General features: G+C 50.0%; 5 non-coding genes across 5 annotated transcripts; all 5 read right to left on the bottom strand.

Annotated features, from left to right (window-relative positions):
• Positions 1 to 4,227: 4,227 nt before the first annotated feature.
• On the bottom strand, positions 4,228 to 4,300 carry TRNAK-CUU (transfer RNA lysine (anticodon CUU)). The gene has a single exon. It is a non-coding gene; the product is annotated as a tRNA-Lys (tRNA).
• A 4,967-nt stretch (positions 4,301 to 9,267) lies between these two features.
• On the bottom strand, positions 9,268 to 9,340 carry TRNAK-CUU (transfer RNA lysine (anticodon CUU)). Its single transcript has one exon. It is a non-coding gene; the product is annotated as a tRNA-Lys (tRNA).
• Positions 9,341 to 10,900: 1,560 nt separating this feature from the next.
• Positions 10,901 to 10,973, bottom strand: TRNAR-CCU (transfer RNA arginine (anticodon CCU)). The gene has a single exon. It is a non-coding gene; the product is annotated as a tRNA-Arg (tRNA).
• Positions 10,974 to 11,716: 743 nt separating this feature from the next.
• On the bottom strand, positions 11,717 to 11,789 carry TRNAK-CUU (transfer RNA lysine (anticodon CUU)). Its single transcript has one exon. It is a non-coding gene; the product is annotated as a tRNA-Lys (tRNA).
• A 12,678-nt stretch (positions 11,790 to 24,467) lies between these two features.
• TRNAK-CUU (transfer RNA lysine (anticodon CUU)) lies at positions 24,468 to 24,540 on the bottom strand. Its single transcript has one exon. It is a non-coding gene; the product is annotated as a tRNA-Lys (tRNA).
• Between the last annotated feature and the right edge of the window lie 1,258 nt (positions 24,541 to 25,798).

The raw sequence follows: 25,798 nt of genomic DNA, 5'->3' as shown, positions 1-25,798 counted from the left end.
GCGACTTTGCAGCTACTCCGGCCCCTGTGCACTTCCGGCGGAAATCCTTTGTGCACAGCCAAGCCTGGGTCCACGGCACTCTAACCTGCATTGCACGACTTTCTAAGTTGGTCTCCGGCGACGTGGGACTCCTTTGTGCAACTTCGGCGAGCACCGTTTCACGCATCCTCTTAGTGCCTGTTTCTGGCACTTCTCCGGGTGCTACCTGCTTCAGTGAGGGCTTTTTGTCTTGCTCGACGTCCCCTCTCTGTTCAGGTCCAATTTGCGACATCCTGGTCCCTCCTGGGCCCCAGCAGCGTCCAAAAACGCCAAACGCACGATTTGCGACTAGCAAGGCTTGTTGGCGTCCTTTCGGCGGGAAACCACTTCTGCACGACTCTCCAAGGCGAGAGGGATCCGTCCACCAAAGGGGAAGTCTCTAGCCCTTTTCGTTCCTGCAGAAACCTCAGCTTCTTCTGTCCAGTAGAAGCTTCTTTGCACCCGCAGCTGGCATTTCCTGGGCATCTGCCCATCTCCGACTTGCTTGTGACTTTTGGACTTGGTCCCCTTGTTCCACAGGTACCCTAGATTGGAAATCCACAGTTGTTGCATTGCTGGTTTGTGTCTTTCCTGCATTATTCCTCTAACACGACTTCTTTGTCCTTAGGGGATCTTTAGTGCACTTTGCACTCACTTTTCAGGGTCTTGGGGAGGGTTATTTTTCTAACTCCCACTATTTTCTAATAGTCCCAGCGACCCTCTACAAGGTCACATAGGTTTGGGGTCCATTCGTGGTTCGCATTCCACTTTTGGAGTATATGGTTTGTGTTGCCCCTATCCCTATGTTTCCCCTTTGCATCCTATTGTAACTATACATTGTTTGCACTGTTTTCTAAGACTATACTGCATATTTTTGCTATTGTGTATATATATCTTGTGTATATTTCCTATCCTCTCACTGAGGGTACACTCTAAGATACTTTGGCATATTGTCATAAAAATAAAGTACCTTTATTTTTAGTATAACTGTGTATTGTGTTTTCTTATGATATTGTGCATATGACACTAAGTGGTACTGTAGTAGCTTCACACGTCTCCTAGTTCAGCCTAAGCTGCTCTGCTAAGCTACCATTATCTATCAGCCTAAGCTGCTAGACACCCTATACACTAATAAGGGATAACTGGGCCTGGTGCAAGGTGCAAGTACCCCTTGGTACTCACTACAAGCCAGTCCAGCCTCCTACATACATGCATCTGTCCTCTCAACCTGTCTCTGGGCATATACTTAAATGTCAAGTAGAGAACAGTGTGAACTCTGCCTGTGTCGCGAGGTGGCAGTCAGCCTCCAGAGCCGTGTTCCAGAGGCTGCCGGAATGGCCGAGCGGTGTAAGGTGCTACATTCAAGGGCATTATCTTCCCCAGTCCTGTGGTCAAATCCCGCTGCTGACATTAAGTAGTTTTCATACCTACTTTAATCATAACACCAGGGGGGATGAGACCTTAAACTCGTCTTTTTGAAAGGATGGGGGGGGACAGGACAGACCGGAGCGGACTCCGAGCTCGCTGTAAGCACGGGCGGCCCAGGCTAGAAAAGGGCGCAGGAAAGGCTCGGCCTAGGACCACTCCCAGCGGCGCCTCCCAGGGCGGGAAGTGCTGCGTTGTGTGGAGTCCTGTGGGAATCGTGAGGCAAACTGCAGGATGTGTGTGTGTGTGTAGTTTTAAGTCTCAGCGAAATATCTGAAAAAGGTGAGAGTTAATGTTAAACCCGAAAATGGAGAAGCCTTTAAAAAGCATCACACCCAACGTGGGGCTCGAACCCACGACCCAGAGATTAAGAGTCTCATGCTCTACCGACTGAGCTAGCCAGGCGGACGTGCCTATGGCATTTCACACACCCTCTGTGTGTTCTTTGTGAGGAAGTAGTGTGTGGTTATCCCAGGAGGCCCCTTTGTTTCATTGTCTTTGCTGCTGACTCGACACAGGCACCTTTCTCTTTCTCCGTCTCTCGCTCTACCCCAGTCTTATGTCCCCATCAGTGTTTCTGGAGCTCACTCTGGTACATACATGCATCTGTCCTCTCAACCTGTCTCTGGGCACATACTTAAATGTCCAGTAGAGAACAGTGTGAACTCTCCCTGTGTCGCAAGGTGGCAGTCAGCCTCCAGAGCCGTGTTCCGCAGGCTGCCGGAATGGCCGAGCGGTGTAAGGCGCCACATTCAAGAGCAGTGTCTTTCCCAGTCCCGTGGTCAAATCCCGATGCTGACATAAAGTAGTTTTCATACCTACTTTATTCATAACAACAGCGGGGATGAGACTTTAAACTCCTCTTTTTGAAAGGTTGGGGGGGGACAGGACAGACCGGAGCGGACTCCGAGCTTGCTGTAAGCACGGGCGGCTCAGGCTAGGAAAGGGCGCAGCAAAGGCTCGCATAGGACCGCTCCCAGCGGCGCCTCCCAGGGCGGGAAGTGCTGAGTTGTGTGGAGTCCTGTGGGAATCGTGAGGCAAACTGCAGGATGTGTGTGTGTGTGTGTAGTTTTAAGCCTCAGCAAAATATCTGAAAAAGGTGAGAGTTTATGTTAAACCCGAAAATGGAGAAGCCTTTAAAAAGCATCACACCCAGCGTGGGGCTCGAACCCACGACCCTGAGATTAAGAGTCTCATGCTCTACCGACTGAGCTAGGCGGGCTGCTGTGCCTATATCATTTCACACACCCTCTGTGTGTTCTTTGTGAGGAAGTGGTGTGTGGTTATCCCAGGAGGCCCCTTTGTTTCATTTTCTCTGCTGCTGACTCGACCCAGGCACCTTTCTATTTCTCCATCTCTCGCTCTATCCCAGTCTTATGTCCCCATCAGTCTCTCTGGAGCTCACTTTGGTACATACATGCATCTGTCCTCTCAACCTGACTCTGGGCACATACTTAAATGTCCAGTAGAGAACAGTGTGATCTCTCCCTGTGTCGCGAGGTGGCAGTCAGCCTCCAGAGTTGTGTTCCGCAGGCTGCCGGAATGGCCGAGCGGTGTAAGGCGCCACATTCAAGAGCAGTATCTTCCCCAGTCCTGTGATCAAATCCCGCTGCTGACATAAAGTAGTTTTCATACGTACTTTAATCATAACACCAGCAGGGATGAGACTTTAAAGTCCACCTTTTGAAAGGACGGGGGGGACAGGACGGACCAGAGCGGACTCCGAGCTTGCTGTAAGCACGGGCGGCTCAGGCTAGGAAAGGGCACAGGAAAGGCTCGGCCTAGGACCGCTCCCAGCGGCGCCTCCCAGGGCGGGAAGTGCTGCGTTGTGTGGAGTCCTGTGGGACTCGTGAGGCAAAGTGCAGGATGTGTGTGTGTGTGTAGATTTAAGCCTCAGCAAAATATCTGAAAAAGGTGAGAGTTCATTTTAAACCCGAAAATGGAGAAGCCTTTAAAAAGCATCACACCCAACGTGGGGCTCGAACCCACGACCCTGAAATTAAGAGTCTCACTCGCTACCGACTGAGATAGCCGGGATGCAGTGCCTGTGTAATTTCACACACCCTCTGTGTGTTCTTTGTGAGGAAGTAGTGTGTGGTTATCCCAGGAGGCCCCTTTGTTTCATTTTCTCTGCTGCTGACTCGACACAGGCACCTTTCTCTTTCCCCATCTCTCGGTCTACCCCAGTCTTATGTCCCCATCAGTCTCTCTGGAGCTCACTCTGGTACATACATGCATCTGTCCTCTCAACCTGTCTCTGGGCACATACTTAAATGTCCAGTAGAGAAGATTGTGAACTCTCCCTGTTTCGCGAGGTGGCAGTCAGTCTCCAGAGCCGTGTTCCAGAGGCTGCCGGAATGGCCGAGCGGTGTAAGGTGCCACATTCAAGAGCAGTATCTTCCCCAGTCCCGTGATCAAATACCGCTGCCGACATAAAGTAGCTTTCATACCTACTTTAATCATAACACCAGCGGGGATGAGACCTTAAACTCCTCTTTTTGAAGGGATGGGGGGGAACAGGACGGACCGGAGCGGACTCCGAGCTCGCTGTAAGCACAGGCGGCTCAGGCTAGGAAAGGGCGCAGGAAAGGCTCGGCCTAGGACCGCTCCCAGCGGCGCCTCCCAGGGCGGGAAGTGCTGCGTTGTGTGGAGTCCTGTGGGAATCGTGAGGCAAACTGCAGGATGTGTGTGTGTGTGTGTGTAGTTTTAAGCCTCAGCGAAATATCTGAAAAAGGTGAGAGTTAATGTTAAACCAGAAAATTGATAAGCTTTTAAAAAGCATCACGCCCAACATGGGGATCGAACCCACGACCCTGAGATTAAGAGTCTCATGCTCTACCGACTGAGCTAGCCAGGCTGCTGTGCCTATAACATTTCACACACCCTCTGTGTGTTCTTTGTGGGGCAGTAGTGTGTGGTTATACCCAGGCGGCCCCTTTGTTTCATTTTCTCTGCTGCTGACTCGACACAGGCACCTTTCTCTTTCTCCATCTCTCGCTCTACCCCAGTCTTATGTCCCCATCAGTCTCTCTGGAGCTCACTCTAGTACATACATGCATCTGTCCTCTCAACCTGTCTCTGGACACATACTTAAATGTCCAGTAGAGAACAGTGTGAACTCTCCCTGTTTCGCGAGGTGGCAGTCAGCCTCCAGAGCAGTGTTCCGAAGGCTGCCGGAATGGCAGAGCGGTGTAAGGTGCCACATTCAAGAGCAGAATTTTCCCCAGTCCTGTGATCAAATCCCGCTGCCGACATAAAGTAGTTTTCATACCTACTTTAATCATAACACCAGCGTGGATGAGACCTTAAACTCCTCTTTTTGAAAGGATGGGGGGGACAGGACGGACCGGAGCGGACTCCGAGCTTGCTGTAAGCACGGGCGGCTCAGGCTAGGAAAGGGCGCAGGAAAGGCTCTGCCTAGGACCGTTCCCAGCGGCGCCTCCCAGGGCGGGAAGTGCTGCGTTGTGTGGAGTCCTGTGGGAATCGTGAGGCAAACTGAAGGATGTGTGTGTTTAGTTTTAAGCCTCAGCGAAATATCTGAAAAAGGTGAGAATTAATGTTAAACCCGAAAATGGAGAAGCCTTTAAAAAGCATCACACCCAACGTGGGGCTCGGACCCACGACCCTGAGATTAAGAGTCTCATGCTCTACCGACTGAGCTAGCCGTGCTGCTGTGCTTACGTCATTTCACACACCCTCTGTGTGTTCTTTGTGAGGAAGTAGTGTGTGATTATCCCAAGAGGCCCCTTTGTTTCATTTTCACTGCTGCTGACTCGACACAGGCACCTTTCTCTTTCTCCATCTCTCGCTCTACCCCAGTCTTATGTCCCCATCAGTCTCTCTGGAGCTCAATCTGGTACATACATGCATCTGTCCTCTCAACCTGTCTCTGGGCACATACTTAAATGTCCAGTAGAGAACAGTGTGAACTCTCCCTGTTTCGCGAGGTGGCAGTCAGCCTCCAGAGCTGTTTTCCGGAGGCTGCCGGAATGGCTGAGCGGTGTAAGGTGCCACATTCAAAAGCAGTATCTTCCCCAGTCCCGTGATCAAATACCTCTGCCGACATAAAGTAGTTTTCATACCTACTTTAATCATAACACCAGTGGTGATGAGACCTTAAACTCCTCTTTTTGAAAGGATGGGGGGGACAGGACGGACCGGGGCAGACTCTGAGCTCGCTGTAAGCCCGGGCGGCTCAGGCTAGGAAAGGGCGCAGGAAAGGCTCGGCCTAGGACCGCTCCCAGCGGCGCCTCCCAGGGCGGGAAGTGCTGCGTTGCGTGGAGTCCTGTGGGAATCGTGAGGCAAACTGCAGGATGTGTGTGTGTTTGTAGTTTTAAGCCTCAGCGAAATATCTGAAAAAGCTGAGAGTTAATGTTAAACCCGAAAATTGGTGAAGCCTTTAAAAAGCATCACGCCCAACATGGAGCTCAAACCTACGACCCTGAGATTAAGAGTCTCATGCTCTACCGACTGAGCTGCTGTGCCTGTGTCATTTCACACACCCTCTGTGTGTCCTTTGTGAGGAAGTAGTGTGTGGTTATCCCAGGAGGCCCCTTTGTTTCATTTTCTCTGCTGCTGACTCGACACAGGCACCTTTCTCTTTCTCCATCTCTCTCTTTACCCCAGTCTTATGTCCCCAGTGGCGTAGCATGGGTTGTCAGAACCTGGGGCAAGATAAGTAATTTGCGCCCCCTAACCCGTGGATTTTAGCACTCGCGAGTGCGAGCGCGCCTCCCCCAGATGTTGCGCCCGGTGCGGCCGGCCCCCCCTGCACACCCCACGCTACAACACTGTATGTCCCCATCAGTCTCTCTGGAGCTCACTCTGGTACATACATGCATCTGTCCTCTCAACCTGTCTCTGGGCACATACTTAAATGTCCAGTAGAGAACAGTGTGACCTCTCCCTGTTTCGCGAGGTGGCAGTCAGCCTCCAGAGCTGCGTTCCAGAGGCTGCCAGAATGGCCGAGTGGTGTAATGTGCAACATTGAAGAGCAATAATTTCCCCAGTCCAGTGATCAAATCCCACTGCCGACATAAAGTAGTTTTCATACCTACTTTAATCATAACACCAGCGGGGATGAGACCTTAAACTCATCTTTTTAAAGGATGGGGGGTGACAGGACGGACTGGAGTGGACTCCGAGCTCTCTGTAAGCACGGGCGGCTCAGGCTAGGAAAGGGCGCAGGAAAGGTTCGGCCTAGGACCGCTCCCAGCGGCGCCTCCCAGGGCGGGAAGTGCTGCGTTGTGACAGAGTCCTGTGGGAATCGTAAGACAAACTGCAGGATGTATGTGTGTGTAGTTTCAAGCCTCAATGAAATATCTGAAAAAGGTGAGAGTTAATGTTAAACCCGAAAATGGAGAAGCCTTTAAAAAGCACCACGCCCAATGTGGTGCTCGAACCCACCACCCTGAGATTAAGAATCTCATGCTCTACCGACTGAGCTAGCCGGGCTGCTGTGTCTGTGTCATTTCACACACCCTCTGTGTGTTCTTTGTGAGGAAGTAGTGTGTGATTATCCCAGGAGGCCCCTTTGTTTCATTTTCTCTGCTGCTGACTCGACACAGGCACCTTTCTCTTTCTCCATCTCTCGCTCTACCCCAGTCTTATGTCCCCATCAGTCTCTCTTGAGCTCACTCTGGTACATACATACATCTGTCCTCTCAATCTTTCTCTGGGCACATACTTAAATGTCCAGTAGAGAACAGTGTGAACTCTCCCTGTTTCGCGAGGTGGCAGTCAGCCTCCAGAGCCGTGTTTCGGAGGCTGCCGGAATGGCCGAGAGGTGTAAGGCGCCACATTCAAGAGCAGAATCTTCCCCAGTCCTGTGATCAAATCCTGTTGCTGACATAATGTAGTTTTCATACCTACTTTAATCATAACACCAGCGGGGATGAGACTTTAAACTCCTCTTTTTGAAAGGATGGGGGGGGGACAGGACGGACCGGAGCGGACTCCGAGCTCGCTGTATTCACGGGCGGCTCAGGCTAGGAAAGGGCACAGGTAAGGCTCAGCCTAGGACCGCTCCCAGCGGCGCCTTCCAGGGCGGGAAGTGCTGCGTTGTGTGGAGACCTGTGGGAATCGTGAGGCAAACTGCAGGATGTGTGTGTGTGTAGTTTTAAGCCTCAGCGAAATATCTGAAAAAGGTGAGAGTTAATGTTAAACCCAAAAATGGAGAAGCCTTTAAAAAGCATCACGCCCAACGTGGGGCTCGAAACCACGACCCTGAGATTAAGAGTCTCATGCTCTACCGACTGAGCTAGCCAGTCTGCTGTGCCTCTATCATTTCACACACCCTCTGTGTATTCTTTGTGAGGAAGTAGTGTGTGGTTATCCCAGGAGGCCCCTTTTTTCATTTTCTCTGCTGCTGACTCGACACAGGCACCTTTCTCTTTCTCCATCTCTCGCTCTACCCCAGTCTTATGTCCCCATCAGTCTCTCTGGAGCTCACTCTGGTACATACATGCATCTGTCCTCTCAACCTGTCTCTGGGCACATACTTAAATGTGCAGTAGAGAACAGTGTGAACTCTCCCTGTTTCGCGAGGTGGCAGTCAGCATCCAGAAAAGTGTTCCGGAGGCTGCCGGAATGGCCGAGTGGTGTAAGGCGCCACTTTCAAGAGCAGTATCTTCCCCAGTCCTGTGATCAAATCCTGTTGCTGACATAAAGTAGTTTTCATACCTACTTTAATCATAACACCAGCGGGGATGAGACCTTAAACTCCTCTTTTTGAAAGGATGGGGGGGGGACAGGACGGACTGGAGCGGACTCCGAGCTCGCTGTAAGCACGGGCGGCTCAGGCTAGGAAAGAGCGCAGGAAAGGCTCAGCCTAGGACCGCTCCCAGCGGCGCCTCCCAGTGTGGGAAGTGCTGCGTTGTGTGGAGTCCTGTGGGAATCGTGAGGCAAACTGCAGGATGTGTGTGTGTAGTTTTAAGCCTCAGCGAAATATCTGAAAAAGGTGAGAGTTAATGTTAAACCCGAAAATGGAGAAGCCTTTAAAAAGCATCACACCCAACATGGGGCTCAAACACACAAGCCTGAGATTAGGAGTCGCATGCTCTACCGACTGAGCTAGCCGGGCTGCGGTGCCTATGTTATTTCACACACCCTCTGTGTGTTCTTTGTGAGGAAGTAGTGTGTGGTTATCCCAGGAGGCCCCTTTGTTTCATTTTCTCTGCTGCTGACTCGACACAGGCACCTTTTTCTGTCTCCATCTCTCGCTCTACCCCAGTCTTATGTCCCCATCAGTCTCTCGGGAGCTCACTCTGGTACATACATGCATTTGTCCTCTCAACCTGTCTCTGGGCACATACTTAAATGTCCAGTACAGAACAGTGTGAACTCTCCCTGTTTCGCGAGGTGGCAGTCAACCTCCAGAGTGGTGTTCCACAGGCTGCCGGAATGGCCAAGTGGTGTGAGGCGCCACATTCAAGAACAGTATCTTCCCCAGTCCTGTGATCAAATCCCGCTGCCGACATAAAGTAGTTTTCATACCTAATTTAATCATAACACCAGCGGGGATGAGAGTTTAAACTCCTCTTTTTGAAAGGATGGGGGGGGACAGGACGGACCGGAGCGGACACCGAACTCGCTGTAAGCACTGGCGGCTCAGGCTAGGAAAGGGCGCAGGAAAGGCTCGGCCTAGGACCACTCCCAGCGGCGACTCCCAGGAGGGGAAGTGCTGCGTTGTGTGGAGTCCTGTGGGAATCGTGAGGCAAACTGCAGGATGTGTGTGTGTGTGTAGTTTTAAGCCTCAGCGAAATATCTGAAAAAGGTGAGAGTTAATGTTAAACTCGAAAATGGAGAAGCCTTTAAAAAGCATCACGCCCAACGTGGGGCTCAAACCCACGACCCTGAGATTAAGAGTCTCATGCTCTACCGACTGAGCTAGCCGGGCTGCTGGGCCTATGTCATTTCACACACCCTCTGTGTGTTCTTTGAGAGGAAGTAATGTGTGGTTATCCCAGGAGGCCCCTTTGTTTCATTTTCTCTGCTGCTGACTCGACACAGGCACCTTTCTCTTTCTCCATCTCTCGCTCTACCCCAGTCTTATGTCCCCATCAGTCTCTCTGGAGCTCACTCTGGTACATACATGCATCTGTCCTCTCAACCTTTCTCTGGGCACATACTTAAATGGCCAGTAGAGAACAGTGTGAACTCTCCCTGTTTTGCGAGGTGGCAGTCAGCCTCCAGAGCTGTGTTCCGGAGGCTTTCGTAATGGCCGAGCGGTGTAAGGCGCCCCATTTAAGAGCAGTATCTTCCCCAATCCCGTGATCAAACCCCGCTGCTGACATAAAGTAGTTTTCATGTCTACTTAATTCATAACACCAGCGGGGATGAGACCTTAAACTCCTCCTTTTTGAAAGGATGGGGGGGGTGGTGGCAGGACGGACCGGACCGGACTCCGAGCTCGCTGTAAGCACGGGCGGCTTAGGCTAGGAAAGGGCGCAGGAAAGGCTCGGCCTAGGACCGCTCCAAGCGGCGCCTCCCAGGGCGGGAAGTGCTGCGTTGTGTGGAGTCCTGTGGGAATCGTGAGGCAAACTGCAGGATGTTTCTGTGTGTAGATTCAAGCCTCAGCGAAATATCTGAAAAAGGTGAGAGTTAAACTTAAACACGAAAATGGAGAAGCCTTTGAAAAGCATCACGCCCAACATGGGGCTCGAACCCACACCCCTGAGATTAAGAGTCTCATGCTCTACTGACTGAGCTAGCCGGGGTGCTGTACCTATGTCATTTCACACACCCTCTGTGTGTTCTTTGTGAGGAAGTAGTGTGTGGTTATCCCAGGAGGCCCCTTTGTTTCATTTTCTCTGCTGCAGACTCGACACAGGCACCTTTCTCTTTCTCCATCTCTCGCTCTACCCCAGTCTTATGTCCCCATCAGTCTCTCTGGAGCTCACTCTGGTACATACATGCATCTGTCCACTCAACCTTTCTCAGGGCACATACTTAAATGTCCAATAGAGAACAGTGTGAACTCTCCCTGTTTCACGAGGTGGCAGTCAGCCTCCAGAGCCGTGTTTCGGAGGCTGCCGGAATGGCTGAGCGGTGTAAGGCGCCACATTCAAGAGCAGTATCTTCCCCAGTCCCGTGATCAAATAGCGCTGCCGACGTAAAGTAGTTTTCATACCTACTTTAATCATAACACCAGGGGGGATGAGACCTTAAACTCCTCTTTTTGAAAGGATGGGGGGGTACAGGACGGACTGCAGCGGACTCCGAGCTCGCTGTAAGCACGGGCGGCTCAGGCTAGGAAAGGGCGCAGGAAAGGCTCGGCCTAGGACCGCTTCCAGCGCGCCTCCCAGGGAGGGAAGTGCAGCGTTGTGTGGAGTCCTGTGGGAATCGTGAGGCAAACTGCAGGATGTGTGTGTGTGTAGTTTTAAGCCTCAGCGAAATATCTGAAAAAGGTGAGAGTTAATGTTAAACCCGAAAATGGAAAAGCCTTTAAAAAGCATCGCGCCCAACGTGGGGCTCAAGCCCACAACCCTGAGATTAGGAGTCGCATGCTCTACCGACTGAGCTAGCCGGGCTGCGGTGCCTATGTCATTTCACACACCCTCTGTGTGTTCTTTGTGAGGAAGTAGTGTGTGGTTATCCCAGGAGGCCCCTTTGTTTCATTTTCTCTGCTGCTGACTCGACACAGGCACCTTTTTCTGTCTCCATCTCTCGCTCTACCCCAGTCTTATGTCCCCATCAGTCTCTCTGGAGCTCACTCTGGTACATACATGCATTTGTCCTCTCAACCTGTCTCTGGGCACATACTTAAATGTCCAGTACAGAACAGTGTGAACTCTCCCTGTTTCGCGAGGTGGCAGTCAACCTCCAGAGTGGTGTTCCACAGGCTGCCGGAATGGCCAAGTGGTGTGAGGCGCCACATTCAAGAACAGTATCTTCCCCAGTCCTGTGATCAAATCCCGCTGCCGACATAAAGTAGTTTTCATACCTAATTTAATCATAACACCAGCGGGGATGAGAGTTTAAACTCCTCTTTTTGAAAGGATGGGGGGGGACAGGACGGACCGGAGCGGACACCGAGCTCGCTGTAAGCACTGGCGGCTCAGGCTAGGAAAGGGCGCAGGAAAGGCTCGGCCTAGGACCACTCCCAGCGGCGACTCCCAGGAGGGGAAGTGCTGCGTTGTGTGGAGTCCTGTGGGAATCGTGAGGCAAACTGCAGGATGTGTGTGTGTGTGTAGTTTTAAGCCTCAGCGAAATATCTGAAAAAGGTGAGAGTTAATGTTAAACTCGAAAATGGAGAAGCCTTTAAAAAGCATCACGCCCAACGTGGGGCTCAAACCCACGACCCTGAGATTAAGAGTCTCATGCTCTACCGACTGAGCTAGCCGGGCTGCTGGGCCTATGTCATTTCACACACCCTCTGTGTGTTCTTTGAGAGGAAGTAATGTGTGGTTATCCCAGGAGGCCCCTTTGTTTCATTTTCTCTGCTGCTGACTCGACACAGGCACCTTTCTCTTTCTCCATCTCTCACTCTACCCCAGTCTTATGTCCCCATCAGTCTCTCTGGAGCTCACTCTGGTACATACATGCATCTGTCCTCTCAACCTTTCTCTGGGCACATACTTAAATGGCCAGTAGAGAACAGTGTGAACTCTCCCTGTTTTGCGAGGTGGCAGTCAGCCTCCAGAGCTGTGTTCCGGAGGCTTTCGTAATGGCCGAGCGGTGTAAGGCGCCCCATTTAAGAGCAGTATCTTCCCCAATCCCGTGATCAAACCCCGCTGCTGACATAAAGTAGTTTTCATGTCTACTTAATTCATAACACCAGCGGGGATGAGACCTTAAACTCCTCCTTTTTGAAAGGATGGGGGGGGGGGGGTGGCAGGACGGACCGGACCGGACTCCGAGCTCGCTGTAAGCACGGGCGGCTTAGGCTAGGAAAGGGCGCAGGAAAGGCTCGGCCTAGGACCGCTCCAAGCAGCGCCTCCCAGGGCGGGAAGTGCTGCGTTGTGTGGAGTCCTGTGGGAATCGTGAGGCAAACTGCAGGATGTTTCTGTGTGTAGATTCAAGCCTCAGCGAAATATCTGAAAAAGGTGAGAGTTAAACTTAAACACGAAAATGGAGAAGCCTTTGAAAAGCATCACGCCCAACATGGGGCTCGAACCCACACCCCTGAGATTAAGAGTCTCATGCTCTACTGACTGAGCTAGCCGTGGTGCTGTACCTATGTCATTTCACACACCCTCTGTGTGTTCTTTGTGAGGAAGTAGTGTGTGGTTATCCCAGGAGGCCCCTTTGTTTCATTTTCTCTGCTGCAGACTTGACACAGGCACCTTTCTCTTTCTCCATCTCTCGCTCTACCCCAGTCTTATGTCCCCATCAGTCTCTCTGGAGCTCACTCTGGTACATACATGCATCTGTCCACTCAACCTTTCTCAGGGCACATACTTAAATGTCCAATAGAGAACAGTGTGAACTCTCCCTGTTTCGCGAGGTGGCAGTCAGCCTCCAGAGCCGTGTTTCGGAGGCTGCCGGAATGGCTGAGCGGTGTAAGGCGCCACATTCAAGAGCAGTATCTTCCCCAGTCCCGTGATCAAATAGCGCTGCCGACGTAAAGTAGTTTTCATACCTACTTTAATCATAACACCAGGGGGGATGAGACCTTAAACTCCTCTTTTTGAAAGGATGGGGGGGGACAGGACGGACTGCAGCGGACTCCGAGCTCGCTGTAAGCACGGGCGGCTCAGGCTAGGAAAGGGCGCAGGAAAGGCTCGGCCTAGGACCGCTTCCAGCGCGCCTCCCAGGGAGGGAAGTGCAGCGTTGTGTGGAGTCCTGTGGGAATCGTGAGGCAAACTGCAGGATGTGTGTGTGTGTAGTTTTAAGCCTCAGCGAAATATCTGAAAAAGGTGAGAGTTAATGTTAAACCCGAAAATGGAAAAGCCTTTAAAAAGCATCGCGCCCAACGTGGGGCTCAAGCCCACAACCCTGAGAATAAGAGTCCCATGCTTTACCGACTGAGCTAGCCAGACTGCTGTGCCTATGTCATTTCACACACCCTCTGTGTGTTCTTTGTGAGGAAGTAGTGTGTGGTTTTCCCAGGAGGCCCCTTTGTTTCATTTTCTCTGCTGCTGATTCAACACAGGCACCTTTCTCTTTCTCCATCTCTCGCTCTACCCCAGTCTTATGTCCCCATCAGTCTCTCTGGAGCTCACTCTGGTACATACATGCATCTGTCCTCTCAACCTGTCTCTGGGCACATACTTAAATGTCCAGTAGAGAACAGTGTGAACTCTCCCTGTTTCGCGAGGTGGCAGTCAGCCTCCAAAGCCGTGTTCCGGAGGCTGCCGGAATGGCCGAGCGGTTTAAGGCGCCACATTCAAGAGCAGTATTTTCCCCAGTCCCGTGATCAAATCCCGCTGCCAACATAAAGTAGTTTTCATACCTACTTTAATCATAACACCAGCGGGGATGAGACTTTAAACTCCTCTTTTTGAAAGGATGGGGGGGGACAGGACGGACCGGAGCGGACTCCGAGCTCGCTGTAAGCACGGGCGGCTCAGGCTAGGGAAGGGCGCAGTAAAGGCTCGGCCTAGGACCGCTCCCAGTGGCGCCTCCCAGGGCGGAAAGTGCTGCGTTGTGTGGAGTCCTGTGGGAATCGTGAGGCAAACTGCAGGATGTGTGTGTGTGTGTGTAGTTTTAAGCCTCAGCGAAATATCTGAAAAAGGTGTGTGAGAAAGTAGCCTCTTTCTAGCCTTATTACCCCCACTTTTGGCCTGTTTGTGAGTGTATGTCAGGGTGTTTTCACTGTCTCACTGGGATCCTGTCAGCCAGGGCCCAGTGCTCATAGTGAAAACCCTATGTTTTCAGTATGTTTGTTATGTGTCACTGGGATCCTGCTAGCCAGGACCCCAGTGCTCATAAGTTTGTGACCTAGATGTATGTGTTCCCTGTGTGATGCCTAACTGTCTCACTGAGGCTCTGCTAACCAGAACCTCAGTGGTTATGCTCTCTCTTTCCAAATTGTCACTAACAGGCTAGTGACCAATTTTACCAATTTACATTGGCGTACTGCAACACCCTTATAATTCCCTAGTATATGGTACTGAGGTACCCAGGGTATTAGGGTTCCAGGAGATCCCTATGGGCTGCAGCATTTCTTTTGCCACCCATAGGGAGCTCTGACAATTCTTACACAGGCCTGCCACTGCAGCCTGAGTGACATAATGCACACATTATTTCACAGCCATTTTCACTGCACTTATGTAACTTATAAGTCACCTATATGTCTAACCTTTACCTGGTAAAGGTTAGGTGCAAAGTTACTTAGTATGTGGGCACCCTGGCACTAGCCAAGGTGCCCCCACATTGTTCAGGGCCAATTCCCTGGACTTTCTGAGTGCGGGGACACCATTACATGCGTGCACTACACATAGGTCACTACCTATGTGTAGCTTCACAATGGTAACTCCGAATATGGCCATGTAACATGTCTAAGATCATGGAATTGCCCCCTCTATGCCATCCTGGCATTGTTGGTACAATCCCATGATCCCACGGGTCTGTAGCTCAGACCTGGGTACTGCCAAACTGCCTTTTCTGGGGTTTCACTGCAGCTGCTGCTGCTGCCAACCCCTCAGACAGGTTTCTGCCCTCATGGGGTCAAGCCAGGCTTGTCCCAGGATGGCAGAACAAAGGACTTCCTCTGAGAGAGGGTGTTACACCCTCTCCCTTTGGAAAATGGTGTGAAGGCAGGGGAGGAGTAGCCTCCCCCAGCCTCTGGAAATGCTTTCTTGGGCACATTTGTGCCCAATTCTGCATAAGCCAGTCTACACCGGTTCAGGGACCCCTTAGCCCTGCTCTGGCGCGAAACTGGACAAAGGAAAGGGGAGTGACCACTCCCCTGACCTGCACCCCCCTGGGAGGTGTCCAGAGCTCCTCCAGTGTGCTCCAGACCTCTGCCATCTTGGAAACAGAGGTGCTGCTGGCACACTGGACTGTTCTGAGTGGCCAGTACCACAAGGTGACGTCAGAGACTCCTTCTGATAGGCTCCTTCAGGTGTTGCTAGCCTATCCTCTCTCCTAGGTAGCCAAACCCTCTTTTCTGGCTATTTAGGATCTCTGTCTCTGGGGAAACTTTAGATAACGAATGCAAGAGCTCATCAGAGTTCCTCTGAATCTCTCTCTTCACCTTCTGCCAAGGAATCGACTGCTGACCGCGCTGGAAGTCTGCAAAACTGCAACAAAGTAGCAAAGACGACTACTGCAACTCTGTAACGCTGATCCTGCCGCCTTCTTGACTGTTTTCCTGGTGGTGCATGCTGTGGGGGTAGTCTGCCTCCTCTCTGCACTAGAAGCTCCGAAGAAATCTCCCGTGGGTCGACGGAATCTTCCCCCTGCAACCGCAGGCACCAAAGAACTGCATTAACGGTCTCCTGGGTCTCCTCTCAGCACGACGAGCGAGGTCCCTTGAATCCAGCAACTCTGTCCAAGTGACTCCCACAGTCCAGTGACTCTTCAGTCAAAGTTTGGTGGAGGTAAGTCCTTGCCTCCCCACGCCAGACTGCATTGCTGGGAACCGCGACTTTTGCAGCTACTCCGGCCCCTGTGCACTTCCGGCGGAAATTCTTTTTGCACAGCCAAGCCTGGGTCCACGGCACTCTAACCTGCATTGCACGACTTTCTAAGTTGGTCTCTAGCGACGTGGGACTCCTTTGTGCAACTTCGGCGAGCACCGTTTCACGCATCCTTGTAGTGCCTGTTTCTGGCACTTCTGCGGGTGCTAACTGCTGCTGAGAGGGCTCCTTGTCTTGCTCGACGCCTCCTCTGTCCCCAGACGCAATTGGCGACATCCTGGTCCCTCCTGGGCTACAGCAGCATCCAAAAACCCTTTTCACACGATTTGCAGCTAGCAAGGCTTGTTGGCTGTATTTCCAAAGGAAAACACTTCTGCACAACTCTCCATGGCGTGGGGGATCCATCTTCCAAAGGGGAAGTTTCTAGCCCTTGTCGTTCCTGCAGAATTGCTTAATTTAGCTTGCTTAATCTCCACAACGGCCCCAACAGCGCTTGGATGCCTGGCTTCACCCTGGGGGTGCTCAGGAGTGGGCACCTCACAGGGAAAAGCCAGGAGGGGTTCCATAGCGGTATGAGTATAGCACCTTGAGACCCTAACGGGTGAGTAGTGCGCTATACAAGTGCTAATTTTAATTTACAGAATCCTAAGTTTCTACTGTGCAGTAGCAGTTTCTTTGCATCCACCGTTGCCATTTCTTGGGGATCTGCCCATCTCCGACTTGCTTGTGACTTTTGGACTTGGTCACCTTGTTCCACAGCTACCCTCGTTTGGAAATCCATCGTTGTTGCATTGCTGGTTTGTGTCTTTCCTGCAGAATTCCCCTATCACGACTCCTTTGTCCTTTGGGGAACTTTAGTGCACTTTGCACTCACTTTTCAGGGTCTTGGGGTGGGCTATTTTTCTAACCCTTACTATTTTCTAATAGTCCCAGCGACCCTCTACAAGGTCACATAGGTTTGGGGTCCATTCGTGGTTCGCATTCCACTTTTGGAGTATATGGTTTGTGTTGCCCCTATCCCTATGTGTCCCCATTGCATCCTATTGTAACTATACATTGTTTGCACTGTTTTCTAAGACTATACTGCATATTTTTGGTATTGTGTACATATAACTTGTGTATAATTGCTATCCTCATACTGAGGGTACTCACTGAGATACTTTGGCATATTGTCATAAAAATAAAGTACCTTTATTTTTAGTATATCCGTGTATTGTGTTTTCTTATGATATTGTGCAAGTGACACTAAGTGGTACTGTAGGAGCTTCACTCGTCTCCTAGTTCAGCCTAAGCTGCTCTGCTAAGCTACCATTATCTATCAGCCTAAGCTGCTAGACACCCTATACACTAATAAGGGATAACTGGGCCTGGTGCAAGGTACAAGTACCCCTTGGTACTCACTACAAGCCAGTCCAGCCTCCTACATTGGTGGCAGCGGTGGGATAAGTGCTTTGAGACTACTTACCACTCTTGTCATTATACTTTTCATAAGAGAAAAATATACAAAACAAGTTCAGTGTGTGTACACATTGCTAAAAAGTTTTGCATTTCCTCTTTTCACTCTTTTCTAAGTGCTGAAAAGTACTTCTAACTTTCAAAAAAGTTCTTAAAAAGTTTTAAAAGTTTTTTTCTCTTTCTAAAAGTTCTGAAAAACTTTTTCTTCACTTTTTCTGTCACTTAAACCCTTTCTAAAATGTCTGGCACAGGCCAAAATGGTGATCTGTCCAAGATTGCATATGATCACCTTAGCTGGAAAGAAGCAAGGAGTCTCTGCATAGAAAGAGGTTTGAGTGTAGGGAAGAATCCTTCTTTGGAATTGTTGCTTAATATGCTTAGAGAACAAGATAAGGCCTTAGGGGCCACATCTGTTGAAAAAGCAGCAAATGGTTCCCAATCTGATCAAGGGACTCCCCCAGGAAAAGATTCAGGAAAGAAACTTCTCAGCCTGCCCATTGCTAGACAGTCTAGCATAGTTGGTACAGAGGTGGAATCACACCATACAGATGTTGTGCTCTCACATTACACTGTTAGCCATGCTGTTAGGGCGCCTTCTGTAAGGGACAGGTCTCCTTCTGTCCATTCTCACCATACTTCTGTGTCTAGGAATGTCCCTCCCACCCACCCTGATGACAGATTGTTAGAAAGGGAGCTCAATAGATTGAGAGTGGAACAAACCAGACTGAAGCTTAAGAAGCAACAGCTGGATTTGGATAGACAGACCTTAGAAGTAGAGAAGGAGAGACAAAGGTTGGGTTTAGAAACCCATGGTGGCAGCAGCAGTATTCCCCATAGTCATCCTGCAAGAGAGCATGATTCAAGGAATCTGCACAAGATAGTTCCCCCTTATAAGGAGCGGGATGACATTAACAAGTGGTTTGCTGCACTTGAGAGGGCCTGTGTTGTACAGGATGTCCCTCAAAGGCAGTGGGCTGCTATCCTATGGCTATCATTTAGTGGAAAAGGTAGGGATAGGCTCCTTACTGTGAAAGAAAGTGAAGCCAATGATTACAAAGTTCTTAAGAATGCACTCCTGGATGGTTATGGCTTAACCACTGAACAATACAGGATAACGTTCAGAGAGACCAAAAAGGAGTCTTCACAAGACTGGGTTGATTTTGTTGACCATTCAGTGAAGGCCTTGGAGGGGTGGTTACATGGCAGTAAAGTTGCTGATTATGACAGCCTGTATAACTTGATCCTGAGAGAGCATATTCTTAATAATTGTGTGTCTGATTTGTTGCACCAGTACTTGGTGGACTCTGATCTGACCTCTCCCCAAGAATTGAGAAAGAAGGCAGACAAATGGGTCAGAATAAGGGTGAACAGAAAAGTTCATACAGGGGGTGACAAAGAGAACAATAAGAAGAAAGATGGTGAAAAATCTCAAGATAAGCATGGGGATAAGGGTAAAACCAACACTTCAAATCTTAAACACTCTTCAGGGGGTGGGGATAAAACAAATTCTTCCTCTTCTTCTCAACCTACACAATTTAAAAAGCCTTGGTGCTTTGTGTGTAAAAATAGAGGCCATAGGCCAGGGGATAAGTCCTGTCCAGGTAAACCCCCTGAGCCTACCACCACTAATACATCACGCTCTAGTGCCCCTAGCAGTAGTGGTACTAGTGGTGGGACTGCTGGCAACAGTCAAGTTAAGGGTGTAGTTGGGTTCACTTATGGGTCCATAGTAGAAACTGGGGTAGTCAGTCCCAAGACAGTTTCTGTCACACCTAGTGGCATTGGCCTTGCCACACTGGCTGCTTGTCCCCTTACAATGGATAAGTACAGGCAGACAGTTTCAATAAATGGTGTTGAGGCCTTGGCCTACAGGGACACAGGTGCCAGTATCACTTTGGTGACTGAAAACCTAGTGCATCCTGAACAACACATCATTGGACAACAGTATAAGATTATTGATGTCCATAACTCCACTAAGTTTCTTCCCTTAGCTATAATTCAGTTTAGTTGGGGTGGAGTTACTGGCCCTAAGCAGGAGGTGGTATCACCTAGCTTACCTGTAGACTGTCTCTTAGGTAATGACCTAGAGGCCTCAGGTTGGGCTGATGTAGAGTTTTATGCCCATGCAGCCATGCTGGGCATCCCTGAGGAATTGTTCCCTCTCATTTCTACTGAAATGAAAATGCAAAGGAGAGAAGGCCTGAAAACTCAGGATCCCTCTCCATCAACAGGTAAAAGGGGTATCACAGTATCCCCTAACCACCATACCATTCAGGATACCATTCCTGTGGTGGGAGAAACCTCTCCTGGGGTGGCACCTGTTCCAAGGGAATCATCAGTTGGCAAAACTGTACTCCCTGAGGTTGAAGTACCTCTCTGTGGGATAACTAACATTGGTGAAAAAAAGAGCACCATTTTAGTTAACCTGGAGCATTCCTCCAACCCTCCCAGAGAAACTTTAGTGCAGAAACCCTGCACTACCTCACAACACTTAGGACAGCATCCCTGCCCTAGTGTGGAGCTCATAGGACAGCATCCCTGCCCTGCTCCAACTAAAGAGAAACAGCATCCCTGTTCTCTCTTCCAGCCATATGGACAAAGTTTTTGCCCAGCTATGGCTTTACTGAGACAGCATCCCTGTCTGGCATTTCCATCATTACAAATAGGTTCAGTGGACAATTCCCACTGCTCTAAACTAAAACTTACTGATGGAGACTCTGAAAATACATCTTCACATTGTTGCTTAGCTAAAAAACTTCAAACAGGGTGATTTACATCCCCACAGGGAAGTAACCATATAGTGGATGATAAAGGGAGTAACCAGTCTATTGCAGAGCTACTCTCTACTTATCACCACTTAGACAATAAAGTCTCAACTGGCCAAGGTTAGCCTTATTGTCCTTCGTTTGGGGGGGGGGGGTTGTGTGAGAAAGTAGCCTCTTTCTAGCCTTATTACCCCCACTTTTGGCCTGTTTGTGATTGTATGTCAGGGTGTTTTCACTGTCTCACTGGGATCCTGCCAGCCAGGGCCCGGTGCTCATAGTGAAAACCCTATGTTTTCAGTATGTTTGTTATGTGTCACTGGGACCCTGCTAGCCAGGACCCCAGTGCTCATAAATTTGTGACCTAGATGTATGTGTTCCCTGTGTGATGCCCAACTGTCTCACTGAGGTCTGCTAACCAGAACCTAAGTGGTTATGCTCTCTCTTTCCAAATTATCACTAACAGGCTAGTGACCAATTTTACCAAATACATTGGCATACTGGAACACCCTTATAATTCCCTAGTATATGGTACTGAGGTACCCAGGGTATTGGGGTTCCAGGAGATCCCTATGGGCTGCAGCATTTCTTTTGCCACCCATAGGGAGCTCTGACAATTCTTACACAGGCCTGCCACTGCAGCCTGAGTGAAATAACGTCCACGTTATTTCACAGCCATTTTACACTGCACTTAAGTAACTTATAAATCACCTATATGTCTAACCTTTACCTGGTAAAGGTTAGGTGCAAAGTTACTTAGTGTGAGGGCACCCTGGCACTAGCCAAGGTGCCCCCACATTGTTCAGAGCCAATTCCCTGAACTTTGTGAGTGCGGGGACACCATTACACGGGTGTACTACATATAGGTCACTACCTATATGTAGCTTCACAATGGTAACTCCGAATATGGCCATGTAACATGTCTATGATCATGGAATTGCCCCCTCTATGCCATCCTAGCATAGTTGGCACAATCCCATGATCCCAGTGGTCTGTAGCACAGACCCTGGTACTGCCAAACTGCCCTTCCTGGGGTTTCACTGCAGCTGCTGCTGCTGCCAACCCCTCAGACAGGCATCTGCCCTCCTGGGGTCCAGCCAGGCCTGGCCCAGGATGGCAGAACAAAGGACTTCCTCTGAGAGAGGGTGTGACACCCTCTCCCTTTGGAAAATGGTGTGAAGGCAGGGGAGGAGTAGCCTCCCCCAGCCTCTGGAAATGCTTTCTTGGGCACAGATGTGCCCAATTCTGCATAAGCCAGTCTACACCGGTTCAGGGACCCCTTAGCCCCTGCTCTGGCGCAAAACTGGACAAAGGAAAGGGGAGTGACCACTCCCCTGATCTGCACCTCCCCTGGGAGGTGTCCAGAGCTCCTCCAGTGTGCTCCAGACCTCTGCCATCTTGGAAACAGAGGTGCTGCTGGCACACTGGACTGCTCTGAGTGGCCAGTGCCACCAGGTGACGTCAGAGACTCCTTGTGATAGGCTCCTTCAGGTGTTACTAGCCTATCCTCTCTCCTAGGTAGCCAAACCCTCTTTTCTGGCTATTTAGGGTCTCTGTCTCTGGGGAAACTTCAGATAACGAATGCATGAGCTCAGCCGAGTTCCTCTGCATCTCCCTCTTCACCTTCTGATAAGGAAACGACTGCTGAGTAGGTCAAAGTCTCCTATCTGAGACCCAGTCAGAGACATGTTGAGTGAGGATTTAGTTTTTGAAAATTGTCAGGAAAAAACGAATTTGCAAAAAGAGATAAAAATCAAGTTGACCTTCAACTGTGGGTAGGTAGTGAAATACTTAGCTACTGTATGTCACTGCACAAATACAAGTCCTATCCTCACCGCTGATCACCAATCTTAGAAATTGGGTTTTTGGTTGGCAGTCAGGTTACCCCCTGTCCAAGCAAAAGCCCTCACTCTAGTCAGGGTAAGTCACACACAATCCAAGATTATCCTGTGCCCACCCTCTGGTAGCTTGGCACGAGCAGTCAGGCTTAACTTAGAATGCAATGTGTAAAGTATTTGTGCAATAAATCATACAATACCACCATATAGCACCACAAAAATACACCACACAGTGTTTAGAAAAATATATAATATTTATCAGGATAATTGTAGGTCAAAACGAAATAAAGTTTAATGTAAATTTGTAGAGATATCAATGGAAAGTGATATAAAATGTCTTAAGTCTTTAAAAAGCAAACAAAGTCTCTTTCACGCACAAAGTAGCTGGTTTGGAGTGGAAAATCTCCTCAGAGGGCCACAGAAGAAGAGATACGTGGAAAAAGGGTGTGTGCGTCGATTTCTCCTCAGCACACACGGACTTGCGTCGTTATTTTTCACGCGGGGAAGTCGTGCGTCGTTTTCCGGCGCGCGGACAGTCTCTTTCTGTGGATCGCGGGGATTACCAGATGTCCCGGGTCTGTGTGTGGATTTTCCTGCTTGTTTTCCGGCTGCGCTTCGTTCTGCGGGGCTGCGCGTCGAAATTACGATCTCACGGCAGACGTCGCGTCGATTTCTCCTCTAGAGGCCGGGCAGCGTTGTCCTTGCGAAGCCGTGCATCGAAGTTCTGGTCGTCCTGAAGGCGTCGCGTCGATCAGCGTCGGTGTGCGGCGTTTTTGTCGCCGCGGAACAAGCTGTGCGTCGAAATTTCGGCGCACGGAGCATCCAAGTGAAAAAGAGAAGTCTTTTTGGTCCTGAGACTTCAGGGAACAGGAGGCAAGCTCTATCCAAGCCCTTGGAGAGCACTTTCACAGCCAGACAAGAGTTCAGCAAGGCAGCAGGCCAACAGCAAGGCAGCAGTCCTTTGTAGAAAGCAGACAGGTGAGTCCTTTGAGCAGCCAGGCAGTTCTTCTTGGCAGGATGTAGTTTCTGGTTCAGGTTTCTTCTCCAGCAAGTGTCTGATGAGGTAGGGCAGAGGCCCTTTTTTTATACCCAAATGTGCCTTTGAAGTGGGGGAGACTTCAAAGAGTGGCTAAGAAGTGCACCAGGTCCCCTTTCAGTTCAATCCTGTCTGCCAGGGTCCCAGTAGGGGGTGTGGCAGTCCTTTGTTTGAGAGCAGGCCCTCCACCCTCCCAGCCCAGGAAGACCCATTCAAAATGCAGATGTATGCAAGTGAGGCTGAGTACCCTGTGTTTGAGGTGTGTCTGAGTGAATGCACAAGGAGCTGTCAACTAAGTCCAGCCAGACGTGGATTGTAAGGCACAGAAAGATTTAAGTGCAAAGAAATGCTCACTTTCTAACACAGGCATTTCTAGAATAGTAATATTAAATCCAACTTCACCAGTCAGCAGGATATTATATATAAACCATTCTGGCCATACTAAATATGACCTTCCTACTCCTTTCAGATCAGCAGCTACCACTTTAATACTGTATGAGGGCAGCCCCAATGTTAGCCTATGAAGGGAGCAGGCCTCACAGTAGTGCAAAAACAAATTTAGGAGTTTTACACTACCAGGACATGTAAACTACACAGGTACATGTCCTGCCTTTCACCCACACAGCACCCTGCTCTAGGGGTTACCTAGGGCACACATTAGAGGTGACTTATATGTGGAGAAAGGGGAGGTTTAGGCTTGGCAAGTACTTTTAAATGCCAAGTCCAGGTGACAGTGAAACTGCACACCCAGGCCTTGCAATGGCAGGCCTGAGACAAGGAAAAGGGGTTACTTAAGTGGGTGGCACAACCAGTGCTGCAGGCCCACTAGTAGCATTTAATCTACCAGCCCTATGCACATAGAGTGCACATTACTAGGGACTTATAAGTAAATTAATAGTCCAATCAGGTATGATTCAAGGTTACCATGTTTTAAGGGAGAGAGCATATGCACTTTAGCACTGGTGGTTAGCAATGGCAGAGTGTGCAGAAGTGCGCAGAGTGTAAAAGCCAGCAAAAACAGTGTCCAAAAAGTGGAGGGAGGCAGGCAAAAAGTTAGGGGTGACCACCCTAAGGCTGTCAGGTCTAACACATAACACCAGCGGGGATGAGAACTTAAACTCCTCTTTTTGAAAGGATGGGGGGGGGACAGGACGGACTGGAGCGGACTCCGAGCTCGCTGTAAGCACGGGCGGCTCAGGCTAGGAAAGGGCACAGGAAAGGCTCGGCCTAGGACCGCTCCTAGCGGCGCCTCCCATGGGGGGAAGTGCTGCGTTGTGTGAAGTCCTGTGGGAATCGTGAGGCAAACTGCAGTATGTGTGTGTGTTTAGTTTTAAGCCTCAGCGAAATATCTGAAAAAGGTGAGAGTTAATGTTAAAGCCGAAAATGGAGAAGCCTTTAAAAAGCATCACACCCAACGTGGGGCTCGAACCCACGACCCTGAGATTAAGAGTCTCATGCTCTACCGACTGAGCTAGCCGGGCTGCTGTGCCTATGTCATTTCACACACCCTCTGTGTGTTCTTTGTGAGGAAGTAGTGTGTGGTTATCCCAGGAGGCCCCTTTGTTTCATTTTCTCTGCTGCTGACTCGACACAGGCACCTTTCTCTTTCTCCATCTCTCGCTCTACCCCAGTCTTATGTCCCCATCAGTCTCTCTGGAGCTCACTCTGGTACATACATGCATCTGTCCTCTCAACCTGTCTCTGGGCACATACTTAAATGTCCAGTAGAGAACAGCATGAACTCTCCCTGTTTCGCGAGGTGGCAGTCAGCTTCCAGAGCAGTGTTCCAGAGGCTGCCGGAATGGCCGAGCGGTGTAAGGTGCCACATTCAAGAGCAGTATCTTCCCCAGTCCTGTGATCAAATCCCGCTGCCGAGATAAAGTAGTTTTCATACCTACTTTAATCATAACACCAGCGGGGATGAGACCTTAAACTAATCTTTTTGAAAGGATGGGGGAGGACAGGACTGACCGGAGCGGACTTCGAGCTCGCTGTAAGCACGGGCGGCTCAGGCTAGGAAAGGGAGCAGGAAAGGCTCGGACTAGGACTGCTCCCAGCGGCGCCTCCCAGGGCATCACAGGTACAGACTTGAACACCACGGTAGTCAAGAAGCACCGCAGGTACAGACTTGCACAGTGCAGACTGGCACAATGCAAAGAGCTACATCAGGGTAGTCAAGAAGCATTGCAGGTATAGACTGGTGTAATGCAAAGTGCTGCACACAGGATATGTAGAAGTATTAAAGGGGTAGATTGGTGCAGGTCAGACTGGTGCAATGCAGAGAGGTACAGGACTGATGTTAAGTGTCAAGATACAGACTGGCACAGGGCAGACTTGTGCAATGCAGATAACTACAGCACTGATGTGAAGTATCAGAGGAACCTGCAGGGTAGACTCGTACAATGCAGACAGCCGCAGCACTGATATGAAGTATCACTGGCGCAGACTGATGCAGGGCAAACTGGCGACATGCAGAGAGATACAATATAGATGTGAACTGTAGAATATCTGCCTTTTCTGCATAGTCACTACAATGGACACTATATTTTTGCTGGTTTTAGAACTCTGTGCTGGTTACCCCTGCTATTAAGTAGTAAAGTGCCTGTGCTCCCCCTTTGAACATGGTTGAATTGGCATACTTGTTAATGGCATAGTTAACTTGCCAATAAGGTCCTGGTATATGGTACAAAGTGTACCAAAGACATGGAAGTTAAATGTCACTAGTGCTATGCAGCACAT

Source organism: Pleurodeles waltl, chromosome 6 (genome assembly GCF_031143425.1).
Source record: "Pleurodeles waltl isolate 20211129_DDA chromosome 6, aPleWal1.hap1.20221129, whole genome shotgun sequence".
NCBI lineage: Eukaryota > Metazoa > Chordata > Amphibia > Caudata > Salamandridae > Pleurodeles > Pleurodeles waltl.
The sequence above is the reverse complement of the archived record's forward strand: the minus strand, read 5'-3'. Positions and strand labels throughout refer to the sequence as shown.